Genomic DNA, 11,804 nt, shown 5'->3' with positions numbered 1-11,804 from the left:
TCTACAAAGATATACTTCTATCACATTGTTAAAATAGAAATTGACCTATCTACAAAACTATATACTCAGGCTAGAGGGAAAAAAAGAGTAGACCCTTTGAGGGCTTTTCTTAAGGCACAGTTGGAATCTTTTCAAGACATTACTGTTTTAAAAGCCTTGAGAATCTCCTGAGTTTGAATTGTTCTCTAATATTTAGCTAGATGGGATGAGCCAAAATACTGAAGAGATCAAAGTGCATTTCCACTTAAGGCTTTGTTCTATGCAACCCTTCCTTTAAAATTGTGCTTGAAAAAATTCTAAATATACACTAAGAAATGGTGTAATTAAATATACACTAGATATAGACTAAAAAAATTCTAAAAATACACTAAAGCAATTTCCTTCTAAGCCAAAAATGTGGTGGGTAAATTCACTAAAGCAATTTCCTTCTAAGCAAATATGAGCTTCTAAGGCATCATCTGCATCGATTCATACCATGTGCCATGCTTTTATCATTAACCCTTAACACATTAACATCAGTATGGATATTCTCCATAGTGTACTCCACACATTTCCTTATTGTGCTGACAAGGAGAATTTGTTCAAAAATCAAGAGCTTCTTCAGTTTACATCATCTCCTTTACTCTTATGAACTTAATGTTTGATCCAGGGGTGTTATTGTGAGGAGAAATTGGATGCTAGTCACTCTTAGGGGCCAAGGGTTAACACTAACTAATTTTTTTATTTATTTTTTTTTATTTTTTTAACTATCATCCTAATTGAACTTCCTTGCAACAAAAGGCTGCTACTTGAACATTCACCACTGATACAGCACAACAAAAAGTTTCTACACAAACTACTTACTTTAGTACCTTACTGCTATCTTTTAACAAGAGCTTAAAAAAACAAAAATAAAAAAAACTTCTCAAGACAACTAATTGCCAAAGTTCTTGTTTAAAATGATTCCTCATATGTCCTGCAAAAATAGACAAAATACCTGAATCAGATTTGCAAATACATCAACTTTGGCTCATCTGACTAAAAAGTGATAAACAGAAGGAAAGATGCCTAGAGGAGCAAGTTTACCTTAGTGTTCCATGGGCACTCCGGACATAAATTCCTGGATGACTGGCCGCTGCAGCAAACTACGTGCAGTTGGCCGCTCCTCTGGGTTCTCCTGAAAAGACAATGATGGTGAAATGTATTTCAATTCTTTGCGTAAATAGTGCAGATAAGCTTACCGCTACATGTAAGAAAAAAACCAAAGATATTGTAGAGAGAGGTGAAAGAAAATGAAGAGATCCATAAGAAAGAATTTCATCCTGAGAGAGGACCATACATTCCCTAAGGAGGTGCCAACAAGGAGAATTTGTGTAACAATCAACAGCTTTTTTTTTTTTTTTTTTTTTCTTCAGTTGGTGATCATTTCCTTTACTCTCATGACCTTGATGTGTGATTCAGGGGTGAGATTGTAAGGAGAAATTAAATGCTAGTCACTCTTTGGGGTTAAAGGGTTAATCATTCGATTCACACTCTCAAATCACTAGTAATTGTCAAGTTGAGCAATGAATTGAAGTTCACAATGTTTGGACTACTATATTCCTGGCCTGCGAAAGACATGAAGGTTGGTTGAATGATTACACCTCCATATTCATTCATATATAGAGAGGAATGATAAGTTCATAATGTCTCATTACTCAGCCTCATTCCCAGATCCAGACTTGTTATAGTTTATTTTTTTTTTTTGTATTTTATTTGTTTTTGGGTTTTTACAGTTTTTACAAGTACGCAAGATACATCACCAATTCTACATGCACAACTTTACATTACACTACTCTATTACCAAAGAAAATACCACTACACTAGACTACGAGAATTAAAAAATGAAAATAACTTGTGTTATTGAGGAGCTCTTCCCTGTCCAGCCCATCCCCCCCTGTTATAGTTATGCTAAAATGTTGCAATTATCAATCAAAATTATTTGAAATATGAATAGAGAGTAGTTATCTCAGACTTACCTTTGTACAGTCAAATACCAACTGTCCACGTTCTTGATTAAACTGTCTTAGCTTGTTGATCTGTCCCCAAAGAAAAAAAAAAGAAAGTTTATTTGGTAAGAGACAGGAAAGTTGAACAAAGCTTTAAGAGCTACATCATATATAATGCAGGAACCAGTAACTAAACATGAGTGCCTCCCTACTGTCCACAATTTCCAAAAATACATTCAAAGGTTTAATCTAGGGAATGCAATGGCAAACTTGATCTTTCAAAAAAACAGTTTTTAACCACTTAAGGAGAACAAAAAAAACAAAACACAACAAACAAAAAAAAAACCAATTCCAAATGTCCCTTTCTCCTTAACAGTATCAAAGCTGAAAGCCTCCTTGATGATCAGAGCAAACTGTTATACAAAAAACTCTCCAAGCTTTCCCAAATACTATAGCTCACTGATCATTAAAGCTTACCTGTTCCTGCAAGGATTCTTTGGATGGAACTCCCACTATCAGTTCAATAAGAAACATCCCAAAGTGTAGATATCAGTTGGCCTGCCATGAGGTTTCTGTCTCAAAACCTTCAGAATTACAACAAATGTCACTCACTTTTTTGTTGCACTTAAAGTAACAAAAAATAATTATTGGCACCACAGGACCCCATTAATCTTTGTTTTCCCTTGTTTTATTTAGCAACAGGGTCTTTCAGTTCATTTGTGCTTGATAACTATGAAATGAAAATTTTTATTCTGTATAGCAGTCACACATTCTCCAAACTGAACCCGTTTTTGAATGAAATGGAAAATGAAACAGCTTGTTTGCTTTAACAGGGCCTTTGAAACACACTTTGTTCATGAATAAAGTAAAATTATCCAAATGCTTTGAAGCAAACAAAGATCTTGTCCATTTTTATCACCTTGGATCTTAATCTAGTTCTGGTTTACCCATCAACAATTGAGAGAGCTGAGAAAATGGACTCACTTGACTCACTCAAAAATAAATAATGAATCAAGAAAGGAAAAAGCCTTCCAAACTTTTTCTTGAACAATTCATTTTAATCAATCATTATCTTGAATACCACATCTCACCTCAGGAGAAACAAAGCCCCTTGTTCCAAGGGGTTTCAGACCAGCTTCAGTGAGTTCATGATGCAACCTCCTTGCCGCGTCAAAATCAGCCAGTTTGGCCCGTGAACCTTCTACGGCCAACAGTACATTTTTGGCTGAAAAGAAAGATCACAATTCATACGACATTAATTTCAGTATCATAACATGCTGATACATTTCTGGCGCTATCACTGATGCCTGTCTTGTTTCCATCAAAACGTCATTAAAAAGCTAGTTACTTCTTTGACCTGTACTGTAAAGTTACTTTAAGACATGGAGTTTCTGACAGAAATGAAGTTTTACTCTATTGTTGTCTCAGCGTTCTTACCTTTGATGTCTTTATGAATTATTGGAACTTCCAAGTTGTGCAAGTAATCAACTGCAGCAAGGATCTGAAGCCAGTAATACATGGCTTCCCCACATGTCAATCGTCTCTTCAATATTGACTCCATGTAGTCGAAAAGAGATTGTTCTGCAGAAAGAGGCAAAAACAGTTGTGTTAACTTTAAACTCCAAGACAGAATTTCTCCTTCCAATATAAAGCAAAAAGTGATCAGAATAAAGGAAAATATCAATTGGGGGATTATTAGTTGATCCAATAAATTCTTAAAAGTAACATAATCAAGAATTGTATGGCAGACAGTGAGGACAATTATGATGAGATCTTGGGACAGAATGAATTGAACATCAAAAAAAGTAAAACCTTATCAATATACTAATATGCAAGTTACATTGGTATGAAAATGAAGGACTTTCTGGTAACATACCACACTTTTCCATGAAGATATTAGCACATCCCCGACTGTCCCTTATTGTTCCTACATAGTGAGGGACAATATGTGGATGATCACCTAGCATCTTGTACACTTCTACTTCCTCCCTACTAATGGAGTAACTTGTCTGACAACAAAAGAAGAAAACAAATCAGCAAATTAATAAAATGTTCTTCAAGGCCTCAAAATTAGAACCCAAGGGGTTACAGAAGTCCTACTGGCACTTGTTCTCTTTCAGTGAAGTCTGGGAGAGTTAACCCTCTCTTAGAAGATCACTTTTACAACCAGCACTTAATGTTCACTTCATTACTATCAAGACCCACCACGATGATGATGTAGGCAAAAAGTAATTGATACTTCACACAAAACAGTCCTACCTCCTTCAAAGCCATCTTTTTAGTTCTGTCGCTTGTCAAAAAACAGGCAAAAATTTCCCCATTAGCTCCCTTTCCAAGCTTCTCTCTTTCCATCTTAAAGTAGTCAATGTGTTCAACAAAGAAATTTTTCGGCACATCTGTCGAATTCTGTGGGGAAAAAAATTACCATCTCTCTCATTTAATATTCAGGCATGTTGGGTGTTGGAGAGCGAGTAGTCAATAAAATCTTTTACAATCTCACAGTTTCTTAGGACACCAGAAATGATTTTTTAAAACCCTTTAACTCCCAGAAGTGATTAACATAAAATTTCTCTCAACAATATCCATACATTCTTCAGCAAACAGGTGATGAGAATATTCAAACTTATCAGGTAGAAGCTGCTATCTTGATCTAGCACCAGGTTCTCATAACTAATTTACAAGGAAATATGTTGCAGCTACAGAGGAGAATTAACAATCAGATCTTGGGAGTTAAAGGGTTAAGAAATAACCTCCTCTGAGCTGAAACGATATCTGCTTCAAATGTTCCAGATATGCAAGACAGAAATTTGTGCACAAAACCTTCAAGAGAACAATTCGATATGGGACATGCTTCAGGAGGCAATGTTTAAATTAAAATATTATCATATTATCAGTGTCAACAGTGTACTTCAAAAACCACATGATGGCTGGTTTGCATCTGACCCAATCCTAGTGTTTGCCACAACAATGATCTTGGTTGGTCTTTCAATTTAAAGATTTACTTGTTGCCCTTGTAATGAAACACTTTCAACTAACTTAGGACATGTACAACAGCCTCTCTAATTTTTTCCCTCACAACTACATCAATTGAAGACTTTGTACTGGCCTTAGCATTAAATTAATCAAACAAATTTAAACATTACTCGGAATATCACTTTGCCCTCAATGCGATGAGGTGTTGGTGGTTCAAAGCCTGATGCTACAGGAGGTGCTAAGTTAAATGGTGGTGAGGCTGGCACTGGTACTTGCACTGGTGGAGAAATTTTTCTCTGCCTTACAGGAACAGGTTCTCCATTACCTTTATAGCTTTCCCTGCAATGACAAATTTAAGTCATAAGATTACACCCTCTAAAAACCCTCATGACTTACAGATCCTTGTTCGGTCCTCCTTTAGTGCAAGCTGACAGTATCATAAACAAATGTGCTTTAGATTCAACTTTTAACCTGAGCAGCCAAGCCTTAATGTTGATAAATGCCCAAGATGTCAAGGGGTACAGAAATCCGAGTTTTAACTCCAAGATCTCATTAGTAACTCTCCTTACTATGCTTCGGTAGTTCTTGTGATGTTAGTTTGGAAAATTTGGTATTGGATCCACTAATAATTCCCTGATTAATATTGTTCTTTACTCTCATCACTTATCTGCTTCATACTATATTGATATTGTAAGGAGAAATTCTGTCTTGATCACTTATGGGAGTTAAAGGTTAAGAAAATTTCCCCTAGACTGATATTGTTACAGTGTAAAATTTTGAGTGATTTAACAGCATCTACTTCCTTGGTCATTTTACCTCTGGTTTCTCACTTAGGCTATTAAAAATGCTCTAACATTTGTCCAAATGCAACTTCCAACATCTAAGATACAACTAACTCTTTTTCAAAGCTTGTTGACCTTACCTCAGGCTTTCACAGTCAGGAACTCTACACCCTGACCTATGGCAAAAACGTGCGTGCTGTTTAACAATATTCCATGTGATCAAACAACGTCCACAATGGTGCCAGTCTTTATGAACTTGCAAGTGCTCCAACTCCATTTTCACCTGCAGGAAAATGTTCAAAATTATTATTTATTATTTTTTTTTAAATTTTTAAATTTTTTTTCTTTTTTAAAGACATTTATCATATTTACTCATGTACAAGTCAAACCTGTGTATAAGTCAACCTGGCATTTTCAAGTCAAAAATCAGATTTTTCATCATTTCTTATAAAAGAAGTAAAATTCAGACAAAGCAAAATTTCCCAACAAGTTTATCTCTTATTTCTGAGAATGTATTGAAAACACAGAGAACTAAAAAAACTGCAGAGCAAAATGTTACCATGTGCTATGAAGTTTATTAGTACTTGTTCACATCACCACAATTTAAGAATACACCAACACTTTGATCTACTAAAGAGGTATCTTACAATATTTGTAAATCACATTGAATTTGAAATCTTCTTGCACTTAACTAACCTTTATCTCAATGTTGAGTATGAAAGGAGATTTAGTAGAACAAAGGAACACTGAAGAACTTCAAAGAATAGCGTGTGACAAACAAGACCTCACAAGACAACAGCATTTGCCAGGTCACTAAGCTGACAAACCTCGAACACACTAGAACTGGTTTTGTAAACTGGATTTTCCTAACGGACTTCAAACAATTGTTCTGCTAATTTCTTGGATTGCTTGGGTCAGGTCTTTGAGTATGACTTGTGTACAAGTTGAGGGTGAATTTTTGGGGTGATTTTCTTTGGTCATAAAGGTCAACTTATACATGAGTAAATACAGTATGCATTCAATTGCATTGTAAGAACTTTGATGAACCAGAAACAAAATTACTATTTCTTCTATTTTTTAATTACCCTCACTGCAAAATAGCCATACCTGACATATTTAAATATGCTGGTCACAACTTACTTTCTTGCATTTTTGGTTACGACAAACAGGAATCGAACAGTAACTTGCATGCTGAACATCTTGAGGGAAAAAGATGATGTCACTCTGCAAATAAAATATGAATCCATGGAATTTTAGCACACAGACACTCACAAACAAAATCAAAGTAACACTAAGTTGATCATTCATTGACATCTGCGTTTCTAGTGGAATCACTTTATACTTAACCAATAAGGATGAACAGAGGGATGGCCATTTCACATTGTATAAAAACTCATTAGTTTCTGCAATTTCCTTTGACTATTACAACCTCTTCATGTCTCTAATAAAGAGTTCAATTAAGTTTGAAACTGAATTAAATTGGATTAGTCTGTGGTAGAGTTACATTCATGCTGTAAAATGCAACAAATAGCAACTTAAACCAGTTTCTTTAAGGCAAAAATATTATCATTGACTGGCTATTAGCTTAGGCTGAAACAATTGACTTCAGTAGGTACTAATACACATTAATGGGCAAACTACCTTTCCAGTTGGGGTCATATGAGTTCCTTCCTCTCCAGGGCAGTGACATTGTTCTGCATTATCAACTTTGGATGGCAAGAACATCTGGAGGCCTGACTGCTTAGTAGTGGGAAAATCTTCCTCCATTTTTTCCACACTTTCATCATCTTTCTCTTCATCTGGAGATCTTTTCTTTTCATTTCTGCCTGGTGTGTCAATCTGTTGTTCGCCAGGGAAATACCACTGTGGATACTTCTTTTTATCACCTTCATCTCCATCAGCATTTCCCTTTCCCCCAAAGCCGCCACCACCACTACTGCTCCCCCCAGATGAACTACCACTGCCACTTCCAGAGTTGCTGCTGCATCCACCACTGCTACCACTACTGCTTCCTTCACTATCAACACCAGAATCTTTTGGTTCCCCCAAGTTGGAGTTGGGTTTCCTCCTCTTGGATGGTGCTGGTTTTATGTGGTTGATAGATTCGATGATCTCTTCAAAGGAAAGACATGACTGTTTTGGAGCACACCTCCTGATGCTTCTTGGTTTTCTTTCTTTGGCTGTTTTAGATGTTTTCTTTGCCTGCTTGTGCTGCACTGCAGGGGGGTCAGGCACAGTGATGGACCAAACATTTCGCTTCTTTCTTTTAGCAGCATGCCTACAAGTTAAAACAAAATATTTACAAAGGATTAAAACTGTACCCACAAGAAATGTCAGCACAAATTCCAAAACCATTCTCATTACTTAAAGGATTTAATTTGGGGGTATAAAATGAGTAAAAATCAAGTACTGTACAACATTTCACTATCTGTTTCACACCAATTTACACTCTTGCTGATGAATCCCTAGGGAAAACCAAGATACAAACCTTCTTGGAATGCTTTTGTGCTTTGATTCAGTTTTAGTAAGCTGCCCTGCTTCTTCAACTTTTACTTCAGCTGTTTCATCATTTGTTGTTTCTTCTTTTGTAGATGTGTCATCTTGAACCTCTATAACTTCAGATGAAGCTGAAGGAGGTTCTAATGAGAACAAATCATCTGGACTGATGGAACTCTCTTGTACAGAATATGGGATCGTCAAAATGCTGAAATCAAATTCCTCTTTGGCCTTTACATCTGTGAAATAAAAATATTTACATTGTTTTAAAAAAAACCTTGCACAAGGACTTTGATAAATTACAGTGACCTTCCATTGAACAATGGATAAAAAGTTAGGAAAAATGAAAAATATTCATTCTTACATAACTGCCCTCTTTTTCCCCTGCAATAACTTATCTAATATAACTAATCTCTCTGCACTTGCATCATTAGAACCAAAGATAACCAAAGGCGAAGGCACAAAATAGACCAAATAGATTAAAACTTTAACCATGTTTTATCTGATAAACAAATTCTTAAAAAATTATAAAACCCTCAGAAACTTCACCAGGGATCAAAATGTAAAACAACAAATTATTGATGCACACGATGGGGACAAAGACAGCCCTTTGAACGGCAATTCATGCAAATAATTGATGCGCGGACACCGAAACCAGACGTTATTATCACAAACTTCCTGTTTCGAGTCATATGACTGGAAGAAAGCGAAAGCAGTCATTCATAATCCATAATCTTGCGCCGTGAAGGGCCTAAACCACATTATGTATACAGCTAACTCTGTATATATTTACTACGATCTCTCTTCATTTCCTTTATAGGTTTTCACTCAGATGTAACAGATGATTAACGGTTTCCACAGAACATCCACCCTTGTACATGTACAATTCGGGACCAAATGGTAAAGTCACATGACCGAGAAAGAAATTCTTGACACGCAACCACGAAAAACGCAAACAATTCCACAGAAAACGTGGTCTTTCGCAACATTCACCAATTAAACTAAAGGAAAAGACGTTCTCAAACTCTGATAGATGTTTTGTAGCGATTTTAACAAAAAGCAGAGGATTTCAAGCTACGTCACACCCACGAATTTCTTTAGTAAACAAGTAGTTCTTTAAACATCATGTCGAAAAACACCTTTACTGTGTTATCTCACTTCCCGATTAACTTACTCACCTGTCTTAAAATCGTCTACTTCGAACCCTTTCGTCGTTTTCTTTTCGCATCTGTTTTCGGTGTCGGGTGAAAAGAAAGTAATTTCCTCTTTCTGCTGCCAGCGAAGTGAAAAGGAATGGCTATTGTCGTCATTCTCGACGGCTTCTTTGGAATTCTTTTTCTCAGGTTCGATTGCAACGCGCTGTTTTACTTTCCTTTGCCTTGGATCTTCGTCTAGGCCAGCGCAAACGCCGGGCCAGGTTTCCCAATGTGGACTGTCTGGATTTGCACATCTTTTGAGAATCGTCACTGAGGAGGTGGTCTTAAAATTCAACGCTATCGAACGATAGTATTCCTTCCCGATATCCTGCACTTGATGGACGCTTTCTTCTTCGGCAGCTAAGCTTACTGAGCTGCATCGTGCGTATACTGACTTTTTTTCCAATTTGAGCGGCATTCCTTCAAATGTACCTATATCTGAAGCTGGCGGAGCGTTGGTTGATAACGTCATTGCCTCAGACCTGTTGGGCGCCATGATGTTTCGTTAGAGGTTTCGACTGTGTAAATCGTCGCGAGTGAAGGCTTCCCGAGTACCTTCTATTGCATAAACGTTCTTATTATAGCGTTTCAACGCTAATTTCTGATTTTTGTGAGAGAAAAAGTGGACAGAAAAACTTTAAATCCACGTCGAAGAGTAAATGTTCTTCTTTCGCCTTGCCGTTTTGCTAAACGTGTTATGGGTGCGTTTGATATTTGAATATGACCCACAATGCACTCCGTTATATACGTCATATTTCTATTTCAGGATGGCGAAAGGACAGCCTCGACTCTAACAAAACAGCGCCATGCACAAAGAAAAAAAGTTAAATTTAGATTTGAAATGATGCCAGCGATCACGAGTCTTTGCAGCTAGTACTTAGAGAATAAAGTCTCCTTCGATCTTATTGTGAAAAAAAAATTGGGTAAAATAAGGATTTTTTTGTGTGAGAAGACCTTTAATTACAACTTGTAAACCCAGTCCTCTTTCCACAGTAACTGACAGCTGGCTTTTAAGGTTTTTTGACCGCGCGAGATATGCAAAACCAACATGGCAGCTTGATTCGATCGCACGGCTGTCATCGGAAAAGGTGTGTTCCAAACAGTTTAACACAATGCAGTTTTTATGTGATGAAATCTACGGTCTCTAGCAACTATACCCGTAATATTCATAGGCCTTCTACGCCTGAAAAAGAGGTCAACCGAAAAGAAAACACTGTGGACAAGATTACTAAAGGGAGACAGATTCGAAAGTCTACGCATGCTCAGATACCGATCTTAGCAAAGTTCTATTCCATTACGTAATGTTTTGCGACAAAGAAAATAGCGATCTTTCGAGTAAGATTTATCGCGTTTCGTTCAGTAGAATTTCCTAAGATTTGCCGAAACGTTAAACACATTTGTGCCCTTCCTAGTGCCCGTTGAAAAAAAAAACGTAAGACCAAATTTTAGATAGAGGAAGAAAATACAAAATTGCAAATAAAGAGGAAACTGCCTTGGTAACACCTACCAAGGCTTTTAAATGATCGGCGGGAAAATTTTCTCAAAATGAGAAGCAAATTGAAGAAAATAAAAGGCAAAGCCAAATTATCGCTGGCGAGCGTATCCCTTTATAAAGCCTTAGCTTAATAACGAAAATCATTTTTTATTAATAATATTTACTACAGCAATTCCAACGATAGTTTGAACCTTGCTCATTGCCTTTTAATGGCTTTTAGTGACCTCGAAAAGCGAAAACATAAAAATTTATTTATAGAAAAACGTAACGCTGGCGCGCGCTAACATCAAGCAAAAACCTTCTGGAGCCTCCTCAAAACTACCCCGGACACATAGAAACGTTTGACAGAAGAAAGGTCTGTTTTTTTTCTTTTCCAAAGCTCAAAACTGGAAATTGTTTGTATTCCAAATGCCACAGTTTTCTCCATACAAATGATTCTACTAAGGGCTAGACAGTCTCTCCTTTTAGGTGAAGTCAGTAAAAAAAAAACAAACAAACAAACTAAACAACTCTGTGAAAGATAAATTGATGTTAGGAAGCCGTGGGCTGCTCTAGGAGTGAGAGGTTCGAAACTTTTCGAGCGCCTCACTTTAAATGCTCCTCGCTACACACACTAAGTTTTTCTGACCCGCGCGACTAACTTCGCCGGAAAGGAGCGATTGCTCGTAGTCTATCTTCGACTGTTTCACAATAAAAATACACCGCCAATTCAGATCAATGTACGCGAGTAATAAACTTGGGCTAGCTGAGATTTCTGTACAGTAGGTTTAGCGACTTCAATTTTCTAATAACCAAGCCAATCAATAAACCACAGAGTTAAGCAGTCCACAGAAATGAGATTCAACAAACATTGACATTCCATGAAACATCAATTTACTTAGGAAGAAATAGTCGC

The 11,804-nt window shown here is 36.8% G+C and overlaps 1 pseudogene; it reads right to left on the bottom strand.

The window, feature by feature from the left end:
• Positions 1 to 104: 104 nt before the first annotated feature.
• On the bottom strand, positions 105 to 10,120 carry LOC131776036 (uncharacterized; annotated as a pseudogene).
• Between the last annotated feature and the right edge of the window lie 1,684 nt (positions 10,121 to 11,804).

This window comes from Pocillopora verrucosa, chromosome 2 (assembly GCF_036669915.1).
Source record: "Pocillopora verrucosa isolate sample1 chromosome 2, ASM3666991v2, whole genome shotgun sequence".
NCBI lineage: Eukaryota > Metazoa > Cnidaria > Anthozoa > Scleractinia > Pocilloporidae > Pocillopora > Pocillopora verrucosa.
The sequence above is the reverse complement of the archived record's forward strand: the minus strand, read 5'-3'. Positions and strand labels throughout refer to the sequence as shown.